The sequence below is a fragment of the Mytilus californianus genome, unplaced genomic scaffold (genome assembly GCF_021869535.1).
Source record: "Mytilus californianus isolate M0D057914Y unplaced genomic scaffold, xbMytCali1.0.p SCAF_4, whole genome shotgun sequence".
Taxonomy (NCBI): Eukaryota; Metazoa; Mollusca; class Bivalvia; order Mytilida; family Mytilidae; genus Mytilus; species Mytilus californianus.
The window spans coordinates 71,701,339-71,722,163 of NW_026262690.1; the positions used below are offsets into that span (position 1 = coordinate 71,701,339).

The window sequence follows — 20,825 nt, forward strand, 5'->3', positions numbered from 1 at the left end:
AAAATTTAAAAAGAATAATTAGAGTTAAAAAAACAAAACATTTCTTTCCTTAGTCCTTTGCAAAATTTATTATGTATCTATAAAAACAAACGCACAGTTGCATATTGACGTGTTCATTATAACCTCTCTGACGGGAAAATGGGAATGCCGCTGGCAAGAGTCCCTATGCTTACATACAATTCTATTGTTATTTATGGGGGCTGGCTGTCAGCCGCATTCACACAAACTTAAAGGGTACAAATGACAGGCATCAAATGGTTCCCCGGGGCCCCAAAATAGGATCCCAGGAAGAAATGAGCCCATATTATCCTTCTAAGGAGGACCTTGGAAGTTTTGGTCCTCGGTGCTCTTCAGCTTTGTTTTGGCTTTCAAAGTTTTTTCATCTGAGCGTCACTGGTTAGTCTTGTGCGGACGAGACGCACGTCTGGCGTATTAAATTCTAAACCTAGTACCTTTTGTTAGCTATTATTCGTGTGTTTCTTTGTCCTATATGTTCTCCCATTTATTTGTATTGTAGTCATGTCATGTAATGTTGTCATTTTAATGTTATATTTAACATTGCCATAAAAGCGGGAGGTTTGGCATGCCACAAAACCAGGTTCAACCCACCATTTTTTTCTTAAAATGTCCTGTACCAAGTCAGGAAAATGGCCATTGTTATATTATAGTTTGTTTCTGTGTGTGTTACATTTTAATGTTGTGTTTTTGTTGTGTCGTTGTTCTCCTCTTATATTTGATGCGTTTCCCTCAGTTTTAGTTTGTAACCCGGATTTGTTTTTATCTCTATCGATTTATGAGTTTCGAACAGCGGTATACTACTGTTGCCTTTATTTAGGTCGGCCCCTTATCCCATGTAAGATATTCATCACATCTTTCTAATGTTTGTTAGTATTTTCAAATCCTTCCATTTTAACTTTTAAGGTAACTGCAGAAAGATCTTGAAGTATCTCCTTTATTTATTTTAAATTGAAAAGGTATAATTAAAATTTAAACAATATGTCCATTGCAAAATCTATCATGTATCTTGAAAATAAAAGCGCTAAGTTACAATTGAAGTGTTAAAAATGACTTTTCTGAAGGGAGCGGGGACTCCTCAATTATTTGCACCAATCAAACGCATTGCAAATCATAGTTATTAATGGTATGGTGTTCAATAAACAATTTTGATTTTCACCTTAGGACTTCTGTTTCATGTTAGGCATAAATTTCGAAGTTTCTCGGCACAACGTTGGTACATCATGACCGTCATTTCTTTGCAAAGTGCTGTCTGATTGACAACCGGGTCATTCAGTCTACTTCCAGAGAAGAATTTAGGTACTGACGCCAGATTACATTTAAATTAATCCAATTATTTAAAGAACTAGAAACTAAATTGCTTACCATTAATAATAAATTTACATTCAGTTACAGTATGTATGTACTAATAACACTATCCTGTTTATAAAAATAAAAAATAAAATAAAATAAAAGTTAAAAAAAAAATTTTGGAACTACATTCGTGCATCCATGCTGAATAGGGACGTACGTTTGGCTGTTCGGTATGTATAAATACGCAGCTACGTTTGAATGGGGACGTTAAATCTGCCGAAGTCTCGTGTACATTATAAAACCGTTTCAAAAACTTTTATGTGAACTGTTGCAAGGCAACCATACCCTCATTTTCAAGTAGATGTCGAATTTCCCGTTCGTTGCCTCGTGTGGAAGAGTGCCACGCTCGCTGAACGTTAAAACCATTGTAATGACGCTTGTTAGCTTGTTCTATCCTGAATACGTATGAAATACCTTAAACTTGACGTTAATGAAACAACGAGCTCCGACACCGCGACAGATTATTAATTCGATCATTGCTGCATTGAATAAGAGCTTCAAATAACCATTTAAGATGTGTGCTATTTAGTTTTTTTAAAATATGTGTAATAAATAGCAATGCTGCATTTTACTGAAATCAATTTTTAAGTTTTCTTATACTTCTAATTAGGGTCAATGGCGGCAAGCTAGGAGTGTATTAGAAAAATTAGTATATGTGATTTTCATGTTTACTAACAAAATTAACTATTAAGGTGTAAATGTAAAAAGAATGTTTGTTAGTGAGTTTTTAAGACCAGCTATTTATTTGTTTATATATAAATATAACGGAATTTTATGTTGAAGTAAATCTACGAAATATTTGGATTTTATTTGTATTCATATCAGTATTCAACATATATAATTGTGCGATTCTTTTTTTTTGTAGTTCTGCGCTAAACAAAATGTTCTATGCAAAAAATTGGTTTATTCCTGTTGCAAGTATGGTCAGCCAAGACATGGACAAAACACTGTGTCCTTAGTGCTCTTTATATACCCGATGTAAACAACCATCATACGTACACTGGCTTCATTTTGCAATTGTTAAATGACCACATTGTATCAGTTTTCTGGATACAATTTATGACAAGCACAATACAATTCTCCTTGAGACTTTTGACCTTCATAGTCACACAGACTTTCTTCACTGTCTGATGGATATATAACCTTTTGTACATTACTCGATATAGCAGGTAAGTATTGTCAATATATTTGCCTTATGACACTTGGCTACGAAAGACATGGTAATTTCATGTAAAATGCACAAAATTTGGGTTTCTTAATAAAAAAGTTGACTGTATTCATCTTTATTTATTAAAGATATATAAAAAGATATAAAATAATTTCCAACAGTATATTGAAGAAATGGATTCCGGACACCCATTTTATATAAGAACCATGCCAATTTCAACTAGCTGGTTTGTAGTAAGATATGACATTTTATTGTATTAAAGTGTCGCCATCTGTTAAGACAATTTATTTTATTAAAGTGTCGCCATCCATTAAAATATCTATACATAAAATTGAGAATGGCATGTATATACACAATATCATAAAAACCTAACATTAAGTAAACGGATGTCAACGGAAAACGTACATACATACCTAAAAAGACAAAACATTTTACATGTTAAAAGTAGTTCGTTAATAAAAAATAATCATTAAATAACTTCTAGATTACAATATGTTTTCTCCGGTAAAATAAATACAATATAGGGAACTAGCTAAAGAGCAACCATATCCTCATTACACATAAGATAAATGAGTTTTTCAATATTACATAATAAATCCAAATCAACATTTAAGAGACAGGCTTTGGCATATAATTCTTGTCTAATATAAAGGGAAAACAATAATTAAAAAGAAAGTTCTTCTCATAATCAATTTGGTCGCTATCACAATAAATATACAAACGACCTTGTTATGGCTCTGATGGTCTAGCATATCGACCTGTTTCAACTTCTAAGTTGCAACGAACCAACTCTGAATAGAGACCAAGTTAATAAGGATATGAATAAAAACCATATTTCATTCACGTAAACTGAATATCCGGTGTCCGAAGGTCAGACGACTTCATCTTACCTTTTATAATTTTTCTATCATAGCAAATTGCTGACACTAAAAAAGGAAAGTTTGATAAAAAAAAAATCCTTACGTCGTAAAAAGCGCGTTTGATCATGCATGTATGGCATTTATCACGTTGAAAATGTAGGGGCTTCATCTGTTACAGGATGTGTAAGCAAGGACTGATATCTTTGATGTCTTATTTTTGCAAACAATGTTTTCTCTACCATTTGTTCAATGATAATCAAGAAGGTTACATCCTTTATGGGTGGACTTTACATAGATAAATAAAATAGTATAATAAAAAAGCAAAATGAGCATGTTAAATTTGATGTATGCCTTTTTGTGCTTATTTGTTACATTTGTTTGTGTTTATAGTGATTAAGATGATAAGACAATGTTGACTGCTGTACCCCTATTTTTGACATTTTTACATCGAATGATCGTGAGGGCATTCCGGTGTATTGCTGTCGCCTAGATTTCCATTGCGTAAATTTCGTGTTGGGATTGTAACCGATATGATAAATACGCGGACATTATCGAGTGCAAAATAACATTTCTTATCGCTTGTTATAAATTCATTTTTTCAATGGATACTCCTAAAAATATTTTTTTAGAACATAAATTAATAATATGAAAATGTTTTGTCGTTAGAAATATATATATAAGTAAAAAATCTTTAATATCTAAGCACACGTACAGAAAATGTGTGTTAACGCATGCGGCAGAATATCTCAAGAACGTTTGCAATCTCCCATGCAGATATCGGTCCTCGCTCTCTCTCTCAAGGACCGATAACTCTGCATGGGAGATTGAAAGTTTGGCGGTAAAATATGAATGCCTACTCAAATCCAATCTATTAGAAAAATCGAATTATTACAGAAGTGTCCACCATGCACTTGCACTGCACTATTATTAATATAGTAGAATAGAATGATATACAAATGGATGAAAATTATATATACATGCAACTGTAATATACAAATATTAATATAATATATAACAACAAACCAGAGTATACTGATTTGTATCACTTCAATATCATATTTATTACGGTGAGGTTGAATTCCCTGTCATTTATTTATCATCCACACACGAACTTGTCTAAGAAAACAAATTTATATCTGTACATTATTATAACCTCACTTTCAGGTATAGAGATGTGATTTTTTTTTTCTGAGACAAGTGCTTGTGACCATCCACAAGAACTTGCAGTCATCCGATGTTCAGTACTTCAGTACTTTGATTACCTATTGTGTCTGTTTGTTTTGTTCACGCATCGTTGTCAATATAATGGAATTTGATGCGACTGTCATACAAGTGAGAGGTTTAGCTAGCTATAAAACCAGGTTCAATCCACCATTTTCTACATTAGAAAATGCCTGTACCAAGTCAGGAATATGACAGTTGTTATCCATTCGTTTGATGTGTTTGAGCTTGTGATTTTGCCATTTGATTAGGGACTTTCCTTTTTGAATTTTCCTCGGAGTTCAGTATTTTTGTGATTTTACTTTTTTCCAGAAGTAAAATATTTTCTGCACCTTGACATCAACATTTACTATCAACACAAATATAATGTTGAGTTTTCAATTCACAAAGAAACTGCTCGTTGACGTCTATGTCGAGATCCCATTACCTAGTTACTTGTTCAATAATTATGGAATTTAAGAGGAAATCTAAAAGGATAGCTGATTCTATATAATTTCTTGTGAGAGTGATGACTCTAGGCAATCGCTTAAATATGAGACTTTTGCCATGCATAATTGATGGGCAGGCTGACATAGTTTTGCATTGGAGTAGTTAAGTACCTGATACCAAGTGTTGCGTGTCAAATTCATACACGACAGCGCTATCTTTTAAAAACTACTTCGTCGTTTACATACCGATGATGTGAGCAAGTTTAAAGGTCGTATCTCTGTTCGGATTGTGAAGATTAGTGACATATAAATTCCAGCTACAACTATCTATGATGTGACCTACTTCCTCTATGTGAGCAATTTTAAAGGCAGTATCTCTGTTCGGATTGTGATGATTGGTGATATGTTGTCAAGTCTTCACAATGCCACACCATCTTTTCCCTGCCTCTAAAAGAATAGGTTCTAGGATATCGAATGTCATGTAGAGTTTACAGGTTGGCTTGCGAAATGATTCAAAATGAGTCTTTTTAAGGCACCCTCAATGGGAATATACCATGCATCTGTTTATGTTCCTCTTTATGAAAATTTTGATGATTAAGTTTTCCTTTTGGTTACTGTAAAACATGTATATGCACACTATTATTTTAAAAATCCATTTTAACCACTATAAACAAATAATTATTACAACATTAAAGAATTGTGTGTGCTCCTTACCAATATGCAACTCAACTGTAATGTCACGCAAAATGCTGAAAAAAATGTTCGAGTGCTAATTAGATGAAGATTAAATCGTATGCAAGGTGTTCATTCTTATCTTCAATAAATGAAAAATTAAATGAAATGCTGAGTTCTAAGCTCTATCAATGATTTCCTCGTGAACCCCATTTGTATCCATGACAAGGTGACATTCGTGGTTACTTGTCCAATCAAAAGCCTGTTTTCTTTCAGTACAATATGAGATGTATAAAATAGGAAAGTTTTAGGAGCACTTACCTGTCAAATACTTTTTCATCAAAGGTGAGTTGAATACACGTATCATCTTGAGGAGCAAGATCTGACTATTTTAACTGTCTTTTATTAATCGGTTCTATCGTCTATTTCATCAATCAATTCAGATGTGATTCAAACTATACAACATGAGTGTTAATGTAGTACTGAATCAAGAATGATCGGTACAGATTTTTCATAAATTGGTTAGTTTGATACAGAAAGGATGTTTATTTGAGGAACTTTTCTTTGATAATGTTAAATTGAAGACAATCTTATGTTTTTTGTTCATATGGTAAAGTTACAATTACATAACCCTTATTTGTTATCTAAATCAAGTGCATTACAAGTTCTTGTACGTTTCCCTGAAGTTCATGACCATGCAGTTGAATAAAGAAAGTGTACAATAAAAGTCTGCTTACATTCTCTTGTTTCTTCACTGTTCAGTTGTGTCCTTGCTCAATCAGAACATGCATGAAATATTTACCACTGGAATTAAGCAACCAATCAATCAAGGACCAATTCTGTACTACAATATACCATAGTGCATGCTATCTTACGAGTGCTACATTGGTATACTGCAAAGGACAACAACATTAATATTTGCACGATATAGTACGATACTGACTTGAATCATGAGGGATTGGATCTCTTCAACAGTGATTTTCTTTTTAGTAATTTCCTTACAGTGCCAATTTTTACGTTGGCTTAGAGTCTCGAAATATGTAGGGCATATTAAACTTCAATATTTACAATCTTGCAACGTCTTCTATATGTTAAGAAATGATAAAGATAGTACTTATCTTAAACCCCCTTCCTCCCAAAAATAAACAAGAAAAAGCAGCAGTAGCAAAAAACTAGAAGAAACATAGTTTTTGTAAATATACAATTATAGCCTGTTGAAGAGGTAAATACTCATTGAATAATGGCATTTTTGTTGTTGATACTGACTACAAGGAAAATAATCAAGCGAGCTAGTGAAGTCAGTATCACAGAGAAAATGTAATCATACATAATTTATTTTTTTTTCTTTTTTAAATTAAAGTGCTAGTATTATCAGAGTGTGTGAGAATACTTGCCGATAGTGTAGACGTTCACTAGTAGCATGAAGAACAATTAAAAACACATACTTACGGTGGTTATAAAAAAATAAATGTAATAACATAAAATTAAATGTAATAACAGCAGCAGTAGAATAAACTAGAAGAAACATACTTTTTGTAAATATACAATTATAGCCTGTTGAAGAGGTAAATACTCATCGAATAATGGCATTTTTGTTGTTGATACTGACTATAAGGAAGAAAATCAAGCGAGCTAGTGAAGTCAGTATCACAGAGAAAATGTAATCATACATAATTTATTCTTTTACTTTTTTAAATTAAAGTGCTAGTATTATCAGAGTGTGAGAGAATACTTGCCGATAGTGTAGACGTTCACTAGTAGCATGAAGAACAATTAAAAACAAATACTTACGGTGGTTATAAAAAATTATATGTAATAACAATGCTAATTAACAGACGTTGTACTTTGACGTCTCCTCATATAGGGACACAATAAAATCCACAAGAATGATTTGTAAATAATTATTTTTCATTTATCGTTAATAATTTCAAAGTCCTTTCATTGTGATTTCTTCTATATGTATGCATATAGTTTTTTAATTCAATCTCTTTAGATATATAAACTCCTCAAAAACCGACGTTTGTTTATATTCATGACATTGCAAAAATTACTGATATAAATCATATAATAACTTGTAATTTGCTTAGTTGGATTATATATATGAATAAAGAGCTGCGCCATGAGCGCATGATACGCACGTCGCTTTTTCAAAGAATAATGTTCCATAACTCATCAATGTCATATCAGAAATTATAACAAAGACTAAAGGGAGGTTATTTTAATAGATTTAAATCAGTCACCAAAGTTTCATGAAAACTACTCAAAGAACTTTTGAGTTATTGTCTAAAAACTGGGAAATCCCCTTTTTTATGAATAAAATCCCAAAACTCGGAAACGTAAAATCAAAAAATTTATAAAAATCGAAAGGGAGCTTATGTCAATAGATATAAACAACTCATTAAAGTTTCATGCAAACTGCTCTAAGCGTTATCGAGTTTTTGTCCGAAAACTGGAAAATACCCCTTTATAAATAAATATAACCCCATAACTCGGAAACGTAAAATCTAAAATTTATAAAAATCGAAAGGGAGCTCACGTCACTAGATATAAAAAAATCACCAAAGTGTCATGCCAACTGGTGAAAGCGTTTTTGAGTTTTTGTCGGACATGTTGACACCGGTATACCATAATACGTCCCGTAAATGGGCGTATAAAAAGAAAAGAAAAATGTTTGACCTCGAAAACGGAAACAATTATAATAGCGTGACAATGAATAAACTACACGTAATAACCAAACACCCTATTGTAATGATGTTAATAACATTCTGCTTTAAAGAAATCATTTTGAATATAGATGAATTGCTGATTATACATTTATGTCTATAAAATAAAGCTTAAATTATACAGACTATATCATAAAAAGGAGGTAAAAGAAATCAATGGACAAAAAAAAAACCAACATAAGTCGACGAAAGGACACAAAGATCAGTCCATAAAACACTACATAAAAATCAAAAGACTGAGAAACACGAACCAAATCAAATACCCTGACGAACCATATCAAATACCAGGGTATTTGATTTTGTTCGATTTCCCAAATTAGTGAAAACCACCACCACCACAACTTCTGTACTTATTTATAAAGATGCATATTTTAGAGTGACCCGAAAGTCTACAACTACCCACCAGGATACTACAGTGTACGGGGGTATAGAAATTGTTCCTCAAGTTCCTTTTATTGACTGATACTAAAAAAAAGTCGTATGTTTGGAGGTTAATGTACGTTAAATCCGATATGACTCCTGGGTATCTGCACGTTAAAATTTCTTGAAACAACGCGTTTGGACTTCCGTTTGTTGCAAGGCATAACAAATCTGCCTTATCCAAAATGTTCTTATTTTCCAGTGGTATTCCGTTCAATTTGTAAACGTCCTGAATATGCACAAAAACAATCAATCTATAACAGTCTGGTAACTGTATTAACAAATCAATTAACAGGATATTATTAGTTACATAGTGTGCTAGTTACCTAATACGATATATATGGGGTCAGTAAATTTCATATGGGGTTCGACCGTTGGTCTATAAAAAACAAATACTTGTTAGCTTTTAATGTGTTTTATGAATTTATTTCAATCGTTCATCAATTTCTTCGTCTGTTGAAACCTTTCAGATTTTTCCTCAACACCGTGTTGTTTTTACAAAGGGACGTAACACCACTACTAACCGTGTATTGAAATTAACCACGCCTACTAACCCAATATGAAATATACACGGTCTCCACGCGGTTGCTTTTAACCAATCATATTCCTAGAAATGTATAGGAGGTAAGATAAGATATGATAACTACACATCTTACTAGTTAAGATGAGACAATGCCAAAAACGGCCTTTTGTGCTGAGGCGACGTACGTAAAGCAAGCACCAATCAAACAATCAATCATTGCCAAAACGACCTTAAAGAGTATTATGATCGATGGACACAATTACCAGATAAATTTATATAAGAAAAATGAAGGAAACTATTATCTACAAGCCATCACCGAATACTATACTAAATATGAGATGAAGATGATGATCGAAAGAAGTTATGTATGAAAACGTTTTATTTTGATTTTAGGCATTTGAAAAATTTGAAAATTCAATATCAACTAAATAAAGTAATAAATCAATAGTGGGACCATAATCAAGTACACATCTTTGTCAAACATACCTAATATATCAAAGTAAAGTTTCTGAGAGAGATAGACCGATGAACTTGGATCATTATTTCCCCTTTCTCGACGTACCATTAACTAGTTTTCTCTTGTTTTCAAGAAAACAATACCCCAAGGGTTGATTGAGTTTAAGTTATAGAAATATGGTTATCCCTTGGTATTCTTCAGATCTGTAGTAAAACGCTTGCCAAAGTGAGGCGTACGTTTGGCTGTGTGGGGTGTTACATTTGCTACCACGTCCGGTAAGTAAGTGGACGTTAAATCATATGCCTCGTGTAGAGAGGGTCTAGCTGTCTGCAATTTTAGAACCCTCGCAATGACTCTTTGAGATTTCCGTAGGTGGCCTGTTACAAGGTCAAATTTCTGTCCCATTTAATATGTCCTGATTTTTCAGTAGCATTCCAAGTTTCCTGCCCATCATCCTGGTCGACACCTATTGTAATCTTTGTGAATAAATTCTCTTCCTCGACATGCTTGAAATATTTGCCACTGGATATTGAGCAAACGACAGTCAAGATTACACAAATCTGTACGACAAATGGTAAATATAATGCGATGTTATCAAAATAACTCATTTTTATTAGCCGATCAAGACGCTCAGGATTAGGAGAATAATAACAAAACCGTAAATAATAAACACAATATGATGATGAGTACACGTGGTTGACCAGAATAGTTATTGACTGGTTGATTAACATTGACTACTAATGTAATGGATTACTATTTTTCACTGATTTGATTGATAAACATTTATTACCTACACACTAAAACATTTGTGTTTACGATACAAGTGAAAGATTGACCGTTCAAATCCAAATATACGTAACATAGTCAACTAATAGAATTGATATACTTGCTTTAAATGTGTACTAAAGAACCCTAACATGTGTACATTTAAGTAGGTTAACTTCCAGTTTATTAAACCATATGATGTTGGAGAAAGTTGATTTGTTTAAATACAACACCAGGTCAACACACTTAAGGTATGTAAATATTTACATTTTAGTATGAATGGGTTCACCTAGATTATCATTTAATTTGTATATCTATGTGGAGCAAAATTATGAATAAATATCAAAGCTTAGCAACACAAATTTGTTGTGTTGAGCGTATATTCTTATATATGTATCGGTTATAAATAGCTCCATCAAACAATAAGATAAGATATTTTATTTCCAATTATGGGCCCCAAAGGGCATAAACATTACAACATCAATAATTTTTCATAATACAATACAAACAATGAGATAAAAAAAAAGTTTAACGAGAACTATTTAAGTTCTTAAAGAATACGTAGATAAAGAATCTATAGTATGTTTTTTTTAATACTAATGCATTTTATTGCAAGTGTGGTTGATATAGATAACAAACAAGCAGCCCAAAAAGAAAAAAGAAAAATAGATATCCATATATGTATAGTACGCAAAAAGTTGGATCAATTAAACATATAATAATTAGCCAAAAAGAAAGTAGATATTTAACATGTCCATGACTCATCCTGTGTCAGCAGCAAATAGGAAAGTATTATGGTTTCCTAAAGGCAGCTGACACCAGGGGGCGATACCTTATGGGCCATAGGCATGTAAAATGTGTGTAAATGTCTCTTTCTTACCTGTATCAAAAGCAAACAAGGAAGCATCATAGGTAACTTGAATGCAGTTGATACCAGGGGACGATGCCTCAAGGATATAAGAGAACATTTGAATAAATAATATATTCTAACAATCAATTTTTTTTTTTAAACGGCTAGTATGTTTGTGATATTCAGATGAATATAATTTTCTATGTCCAATCAAATGTATATACACACATATATTTCCTTTAACTAATCTTCACTAAGGAAGATGTTTGTATATAAAATTACATATTATTTTAAGTAACTCAACATTTTCTACACTAAATAACCAGATAATTTTGCTTTGACTGCTCATATGATTAAAATAAGAATTATATTTTGCAATGCTAGCTAACATACAATTTCTATCATCCTCAAATTTGTTACAATCAAATAGAAAATGAGCCTCATCTTCGACAGTATTGGAAGAACATTTATTACATATTCTGTTAATTCGGGGAATACCCTGATATCTACCTAATTCTATTTGTAATCTATGAGAAGATACACGTAATTTAGTAAAACTTCTTCTAAGTTCAAAATTCTTGATCAATGTTAGATATTTTTCAAAACCAAAATTTGTTTTATATAAAAGGTAGGTTTTCAGTTTACTGTCTGAAAATTTATCTATTTGTTTTTTCCAACAGCTAATAAACAATATTGATAGCTTGGTTTGTATATATTTCTTAAATTTGTATAAGGATTCACAAAATGGAGCATTTATGGCATTTGTATAGTCAATACCAAGTATTTTAAAAATAACATTTATTGAACCATGATACCATGATGTTATATTCATGTGATGTAGTGTCTTTGATTGTGTATATGCCTCTTTTAATAGAGGAAAATTATTACCTAAATTCTCTAATCTATACCAGTACAATAACATTCCTATTATAATATTAAAATATATTGGAAATCTTCCAAGTTCAGATAACACTGCAGCATTTGTTGTTTTCTTGTGTACCCCAAGTATAAATTTACAAAATTTTATATGAAGTTTCTCACAGGGTAAACCTGAATATATAATTTTTCAAAAGATATATCTTCCTTCTTACATTTAGAGGAAAGAGAATTAAACATCCCCCATATTTCGCTACCATAAAATAAAATAGGTTTTACAGTGTGGTCAAAAACATGAATACTTGTTTTTACATCAGGATTAAGTGATAAAAGATCTTTCCTTAATTTGAAATAAGCTTTCAAGGATTTTTTGTATAGTTCATTTTGAGCATAACTGAATGAACCAGATGAGCTTAAATATAAACCTAGGTATTTGTAATTTGAAACACATTCCAGATTTATATTCTGAAATGTGAAAATCTGTTTTACATGTCTGCCTGCCTTGTTGAAAATCAGAACCTTTGTCTTATTAGTATTCACATTGAGACAACAATCTTTGCAAAATTTATCAAGCATTCCCAGCTTTTCTGGTAGTTCTTCAGCTGATGTAGATAATAAAACAATATCATCCGCATACATTAAACAATGTAGATCTTTGTCATTGACATTAACTGGGTCTCTAGTATTTGACAAATATCTGGGCAAATCATTTATGAATATCTTGAATAAATCAGGACTGAGGTTGTCACCTTGTTTGACTCCAATATCTAATGGGAAAAAATCACTTACTTGATTTTGAATTTTGACACATGATTTGCTAATTTCATACATACTTTTAATAATGTTATAAAAATAAGACCCAACCCCAATATCTAGTAGTTTAATCTTGATCCCTGTATGTATAACAGTATCAAAAGCCTTCTGAAAATCAACAAAACAGGCAAACAGTCTACCTTCTTTTGAATTACAGTATTTGTTAATAAGACAGTTTAAAATAAACATATGATCTGCAGTTCTGGCTTTCCTTGTGAATCCAATTTGACTATCATGTATAATGTTATGTTCCTGAAGAAATTTGTCCAGTCTTAGACTTAATATTCTATTAAAAAGCTTTCCAATTGCACTTGTTATTGTTATTTCTCTGTAATTGTTAGGGTCACTTGTATCGTTGCTTTTAAAAATTGGTGTAGTATAACCTTCAGCCCAAGATGTTGGGTATATACCTGAAGACAGACAAGTACTAAACATCTGTTGAAAACTTTTTAAAAGAAAAGTCTGTCCATTCTTTATCATATTATTACTAATGTTATCCAAGCCTGATGATTTATTGCATTTTAAGTGTGAAATGGCTTTGGATATTTCAGACTCAGTGATAACGGAGTCCAACTCGTTGAAACATTTTGAGTTTTCTAACTGTTTCAGTTTTTCACATAGCTCTGTATATCTACTTTGAAATTCACCTTTCAGTTGTGACAACTTTTGGAAATGTGATATCAAAGTTGATGGTTATAAATTTATAAATAGCTACATATACTAAAATGGATGAACTGAAATAGTCCGTATGGTCCAAACGGAAACTACGCGAAAAGATTAACTAGGCGGGCTAATAACACTGAATTTGTCCAAGTTGAGGATTTTCAGGGTCTGGTTTTGCATATTTTTAATCAAACCTATTATCATGGTCTGCATATGTTTATATTTGATGCACGTACGTTTATTTTAAGTAAAAAGATAAGTGATAGTGATCTATTAAAATGGAGAATGGCGTGATAAACCACGGGTTGTTCCACTTATCATGGACACAATTTCTTCATCTTTTCCCCCGATTGTGACATCACTTAATGAGACTTGCAATTCCATTGTTTATAACCAGCGCAACACGACGGTTTCCAATAATGGAGCAGAAAGTGCTAACTCTTCCAGAGCCCAAGGGTAAACCCATAGATATCTTTTAAATTGGTTCCTGTTGCTTGTTCTCTAATATTCAGTGTAGTTCTTTGTTTTGTCAATTCATGTCCTCAGAATCACTTGACGAGTTAGTCCTATACTATAAGCCTTCGTAGGTCCTTATCGTTTGCATACAACGTTTTTTTTTAATCAATGGTAAAATTTGTTATAAAACGTTGAAGGCAAACGATATGGACCTACGATATTCGCTTATATTAAAAGACTAACAAGTAAAACTGCGAGCTACTGCTCACTTGTGTTACCCCCGCAGCAACTGGATAATTTTAATAGTGTAAAAATATGTAAGTGTTCGGTAAACAGGAAGTTGTTGAGTGGTGAATCTGAAAACGCATCACACGGTATAGCGGACTTATATAAACCTTGAAACCAAATTTCAGAAATCCTTATTATGTAGTCCCTGAGATAGATGCGACGAAAAATATTCATGGGACGGATGGACGGACGGACAGACAGAGGTAAAACAGTATACCCCCACTTTTTTAAAGCGGGGGTATGATTATGTCGATATTAAAGCAAGAACTTCAAATCATTTCTCCGTGTATTTTGGTTGGGTTCTCTTGCTCAATTTTCAACTTTTGTGTGTGGTCTTTTGTGAATGACGTTTTCGTAGAAAATGAAAAACAACACTTTATAAATTGTATGCGTCCGAAGCGCTTTTCTGGATTTGACGCATCAGGAACGCTCAAAGCCGAATATTTGAAAGCCAAGGATACAAAGTATTCAATCATTGATAATTGATCATTATAAATTATGCCTATCAAACTTTGACTTCAATTGCATGGCAAGTACACGAAATTGTATTAATGTGGAAACTGAAATTGCCCTGGAAAATGGTCAATGGAAAACATTTTTATAGCACTCTAGCTAATAAAGCCCAATTGAACTACATAAGCTTCAATTGTTGCTATACTGAACCTGATATAAAACCTAGATTTACTTGTACAGACGGTATATAAAGGCATAAAGGATTCATAACGCATTTACAATTTCGCATTCAATTTGGTGACAATAACCATTTTAATACCTTCATTATGTTTTATTACATCTTAAAGATGTGAGATTTTCCGTCCGTAATTTGATGCATTTCCTATTTTAGTAAAAAGCTATTTATCAAGAATACATTTCAAAATTGTACCAATGTTATGAGATAGATTATATCTTGTACATATATATATTAGACTCAGATCGACGTCCGGTCTCAAATCGATGTCCGTTGCTCAAATCGACGTCCAAATCTGACGTCACATTCTCAAATCAGTGTCCAATATTTCAACCCTCTAATCGACGTCCAATGTGACGTCATTTATTGCCAAAACGACGTCCGATCGATTGTAGTTTCACTAATCGATGTCAATATCAATAAATAATAAATTACTGCACGTATACAAGTACATATATAAGACTTTGATTGGTTTTGGAACATTCAAATACGAAATAAAAGAAGAAGTTTTTTTTTGTTTTTTTTTTATAACAACCCAATTTTCGAACAGTTACAGACTTTCCATAGATATTTTTTCAATTCGAAATAGGTAACAGATGTATTTATATTCATTTGCATAAGTTCGATTTCTATCCGACGCAGCAATACTGTTATTAGATTGATCTCTATTTAAATCATCTGTATCAGTTTGCTTGATGTAAAGCTGTTTTAAGAAACTTATTGTTTTTATACATTACGATTTGTAATGAATTAGTAGACGTATGAGAATGAGCAACACTGTCAGTTATATCTCTTCCCAGAGAATCAACTAAAACAAAATAAAAGGACTAACATCGATAAATGACAAGACAACCACCGGCATCTTATAATATATACATGTATATTAATATTTATCTTGATAGAAACTAATCCAATCGATCTATGTTGTCGAATGTCATTCATATTCATATTGATAAATGAAAAGTGAGTATAAGTCAATGAGAAAACAACCCAACGACAAAGAAAACAAAACGACATATAGACGGCAACATTCAGTCTTCAACAATGGACAAAATAAAGAAGTATAGCCAACTGTTTTGAGAGTATTATAATTCGGACTCTTAAGATATTTTTCAACAAATTTCTGAGTTTTACTCCTGGAATGAAAAATATAAAAAAGAAATTGGCATTATGTTTTTATATTGTGGTGCTACACCACTGTTCCAGGTTAGGGGAGGGTTAAGCGCTCACAAACATGTTTAACCCCCGCCAAATTCTTTATGTGCCTGTAGTCCAGTGATTGTCGTTGGTTTATGTCTGTCATATTTGTTTTTCGGAATTTTTATTGTTTTGTTATAAATAAGACCGCTAGTTTTCTAGTTTGAATTGTCTACATTTTTCATGTCGTGGCCTTTTATAGCCGACTTTACGGTATGGGTTTTTATCATTGTTGAAAGCCGTACGGTTGCCTATAATTGCTTACATCCACCTCATTTGAACTCTAGTGGATAGTTGTCCCATTGGCAATCATACCGCATCTACTTATTTTTATATAATCTCTTAAATTTTAAAATTGATATCACAACCTGTATACATCGGTCATTTAATAAAGTTATGACTTCATTGCGGCAAATCCATAAAACGGGCGTCGATTAGAGAAGCCAAATATTGGACGTCGATTTGAGAACAAAAACGACGTCGATTAAAGGGGTATAAAATTGGCCGTCGATTTGTAACACTTTTATTGTGACATCGATTTGAGGAACGGACGTCGATTAGAGACCGGACTTCGATCTGAGTCTAACATATCTATACTTCTAAAATAACGATGTCCAATTTGTTAGCCGGCATGACGTCAAATCGACGAATCAAAGAATTCAACTTTATATATAACTAATATAGGACAATGGTGTTGATTAAAAATTACACCATTACAGGCCCTTTTGTTTTCCACATAATTGACATTACCACTAATTAGCAAGTTCCGGGTCGAATCCGATACCAATAGTATAATGTCACATGTTACCTGTTACCTAATGTGTACGTTCCGCCTCTGTCAGGCGCACCACCAAACGATGTATTTGGGATTTGCTATATACACGGGTCATAATCACACCTGAATTTCGTCATTATACAGGAATTGACACTGCTAAATGCAATCATTGGCCACAAAAATATATCTACAAGTAGTTTCCGGTTGTTTTAAGAAAACCTGAGGTCGGGTTCAAACAAAAAGATTTTGAAAGCAGAGAAAACTGTGAACCTTATAATCAGCATGACTTTATTAAATGACAATACGAATATTAAAAATACCGGCTAAAAATAAGGCGTAGGTACTTTACTTCAGCCACGGATGCGGGTGTGTTCTAGTATATATATATATATTTAAAACACCTATTGTTCATTTCACGCAGAGCCCTTTCATGCATAGAATACAATATAACAGGAAGAAAGAGTGCCGTCACTGTTGGTACCAGTAAACCTTAATTTAAATTGTCAACAATAAGACTTTAAGTTGTGTACGAGCATATGTGATTATTTACATATAAATATTCTGGGAAGGAACCTGTTTATCGGTAAAATATCTCTCATTAGCATATGCCCCTTAATTGCTTTAATTCTGTTGGAATGTTTGTCCAATGAATACACGATTTTTAAGATTATTTGGACATAGTTTCAATAATAATAATGGTTCAATATTTTTAAATGTAAATAAGGTATGAAATGTTTAACGGCGGATCTTGTATTCTCTTGCACGTGAAGAGGAATGTTCAACTGTAACACGGAGTCCGTAATGTAAAATATGGATTCAAGTTTCTAAATACTGGACATAGAGATGAAGATACTTTATTAAGTTCTCCACAGTCAGTACAAAAATGCCTAGAATACAGTCTCTATTTTGATGCCCAAGGGCGACTGTGGAATAGAAATATGGTTACACTTGGTCTTCTTCCGAACGGCAGTAAACCCCTTGCCAAAGTGGGGCGTCCGTTTGACTGTGCGGGATGTACAAGTTCTTAGCCAAGTCCGGTCATAATTGGGACGTTAAATCCGATGCCTCGTGTAGAGAGAGAACCACGTTCTCTGCACGTTAAGAGCCCTTGAAACATTTTTTTTAAGGAATCCGAAGGTGGCCTGTTGCAAGGATAACTTTCAGTCTTTATCCAATGTTCTCTGCACGTTAAGAGCCCTTGAAACATTTTTTTTGAGGAATCCGAAGGTTGCCTGTTGCAAGGATAACTTTCAGTCTTTATCCAATGTACCCTCACTTTCTAGTGGCAGTCCCAATGTCCCCGATCTTCAATCCGAACGGCCTCTACTACAGGAACTACCTATTGAGTTCTCGTCCTGAACATTGATGAAATATTTGCCACTGGGAGGTTAAGCAACCAACAATCAATCAATCCCCGCAGGTAAAACATCAATTAGCTGATAAGGTATAAAACCACTAATTCGGGCCCGGTCGGAAAGAACATACAAGAAAGTAGTACATATTTTAAACAAAATAGTTCCTACGCATAGCTGTATCTTTGTCAATAGGTGAAATATGTGGGTAGTGTTGGTATCAAATGAAAGCTTGGGGACTTGGGATCACTGTAGAACCCTTGTTGAAAGTTTCTTTTGAATAATAAAAAAAATTATATAGAATTATATTATGAGGGCACATTTGCCCTTTGTTCAGATCAGAAGTACCTGTTTTTTGTACTATCAAACTTCCGGGAACCAGTACGCTCTTATATACAATTTTAGGTATGTTGAATTTTTCAGTACAAGTCAGGATAATGTATAGTTTTGACATGAAATGACTGTCAGTTTGTATGAAGTTAAGACAAAGTAGCCATCAATACTTGAAAGTGCAGAATTTAACATAGAAAGCAATGGGGCTATGCATTAGTGGCTTTAAACCATAATGTTAGTAGTGATCAACGTAATGACAATTATACAAATGTTTCCTTTCAATGATGATGTTTATCTAATTTAGCCCAGATTCCATTTCTGAATATTCTGCTCTGTTAAGGACTTTTGGAGAAGAAAATGTAATTTTAACAAATGGCATTAACTTCTTTGTAATCCTATATCTCTGTTTTGGTTTTAAGTTGGATTTTGTTTGCTTTTCTTTCAATCTATTTCAATTAGTGTTTATTGGAATGTGTTTTACCTAATGCTTAGTTTTATTTTTGGAGTTTATGGCCATTGTTTTTCTTGGCGGCAATAATTTACTACACATCAACACTATACAATAAGAAATTGTAGAAAATCTTAATTAAACCATATCTTGGCGACAATAATATATGCATTCGGTGTGGTCACTCTTCATTGGGATCTTTACAATATTTCAACCACTCGGTAAAGTTTTATTTGTAGAAATATCCCATTTTGGAACGGAAATTTCGTACTAAAATGGAAATTATATAAAACGGAACGCCTTAGAGAGGAAACAAGGGAATAATGTAATATTTTTGGCACAGATGGTGAGATAAGCTTGACCTACCGTGTTTAATATTAATTATATATCCTCTCCGAGTTTATTTCATTGGTCCAGCATTATTTCTAAAAGTCCTGAAACATGTAAGAACACCGTGCACCAGCAAATCCAACATAAGTTAAAAACCTTTCATATGTAGAAATTTCTTCTTTTTGAAAAAAAGAAAATTTTAATATCACTTTTATCATCAGCACACAGAGTTTTGTCCAGTCTTTACTTAATTTATATGATAGATATTTCTTCTAGAACAAGACCGAGACTAGGGTTAAATCCCACTCTAGTACCTGTTATAATTTACAATGCGCAATGTGTATAATATATTTAATTGTCGGAAATACAAGTAGTTACTTCCCCTGATGCCTACTTTCAAGTAGAAATAAGAAGATGTGGTATGAGTGCCAATGAGACAACTCTCCATCTAAGTCGCAATGTGTAAAAAAATAAACAATTATAGGTTAAAGTACGGCCTTCAACACGAAGCCTTGGCTGGCACCGAACAGCAAGCTATAAACGGCCCCAAAATGACTAGTGTAAAACATTTCAAACAGGAAAACCAACGGTCTAATTTGTATAAAAAATGAAAACAACAAACGACAACCACTGAACAACAGGTTCCTGACTTTTTTTCTGATAAATTAGGTAATCTAAAATTAAACGCCAACTCGAACTTTCTTATTATACAATATCAAACAAAAATCAACTCATTATAGACAGGTATTACGGAAAAATAGGTACCGACAAATGTTGGATTTTGGAGTTGCGGAAGGTTTGCCCTGCAACAGTGCAGAAAACATAACAATATCCCTACAAGAAAATGACCCAATTCCAACCGAACGTGGCTACGTATTTATACATTCATAACTGCCAAACGGCGGATGCATATACAAAAAAATGAAGAAGTATGGCATTTCCCCCGAGTTAATTTCACGTCGGGACCATTTAAAAAAAAGTTTTTCAATGTCCAGTATCACAGCTTTGTAACCATATTGCATGTCGGGTTGCTGAACATGTAAGCCAATCAAACATTCTTAAAGATGATTCAAAGTTGCATTTAAAAGATTTTGCCAAATTTTCATTAATTATTCAAAAATGGATAAACAGATAATTCTTAACCCAAACCA

The 20,825-nt window shown here is 32.9% G+C and overlaps 1 protein-coding gene across 1 annotated transcript in view; it reads left to right on the forward strand.

Moving 5' to 3' along the window:
• The first annotated feature begins 10,710 nt into the window (after positions 1–10,710).
• LOC127738450 (monocarboxylate transporter 11-like) overlaps positions 10,711–20,825 on the forward strand; it is a 50,732-nt gene continuing 40,617 nt past the window's right edge. Inside the window, exon 1 of the mRNA XM_052249709.1 lies at positions 10,711–10,856. The gene's annotated coding sequence lies outside the window, so the exon portion shown is untranslated. The remainder of the gene's footprint in view (positions 10,857–20,825) is intronic.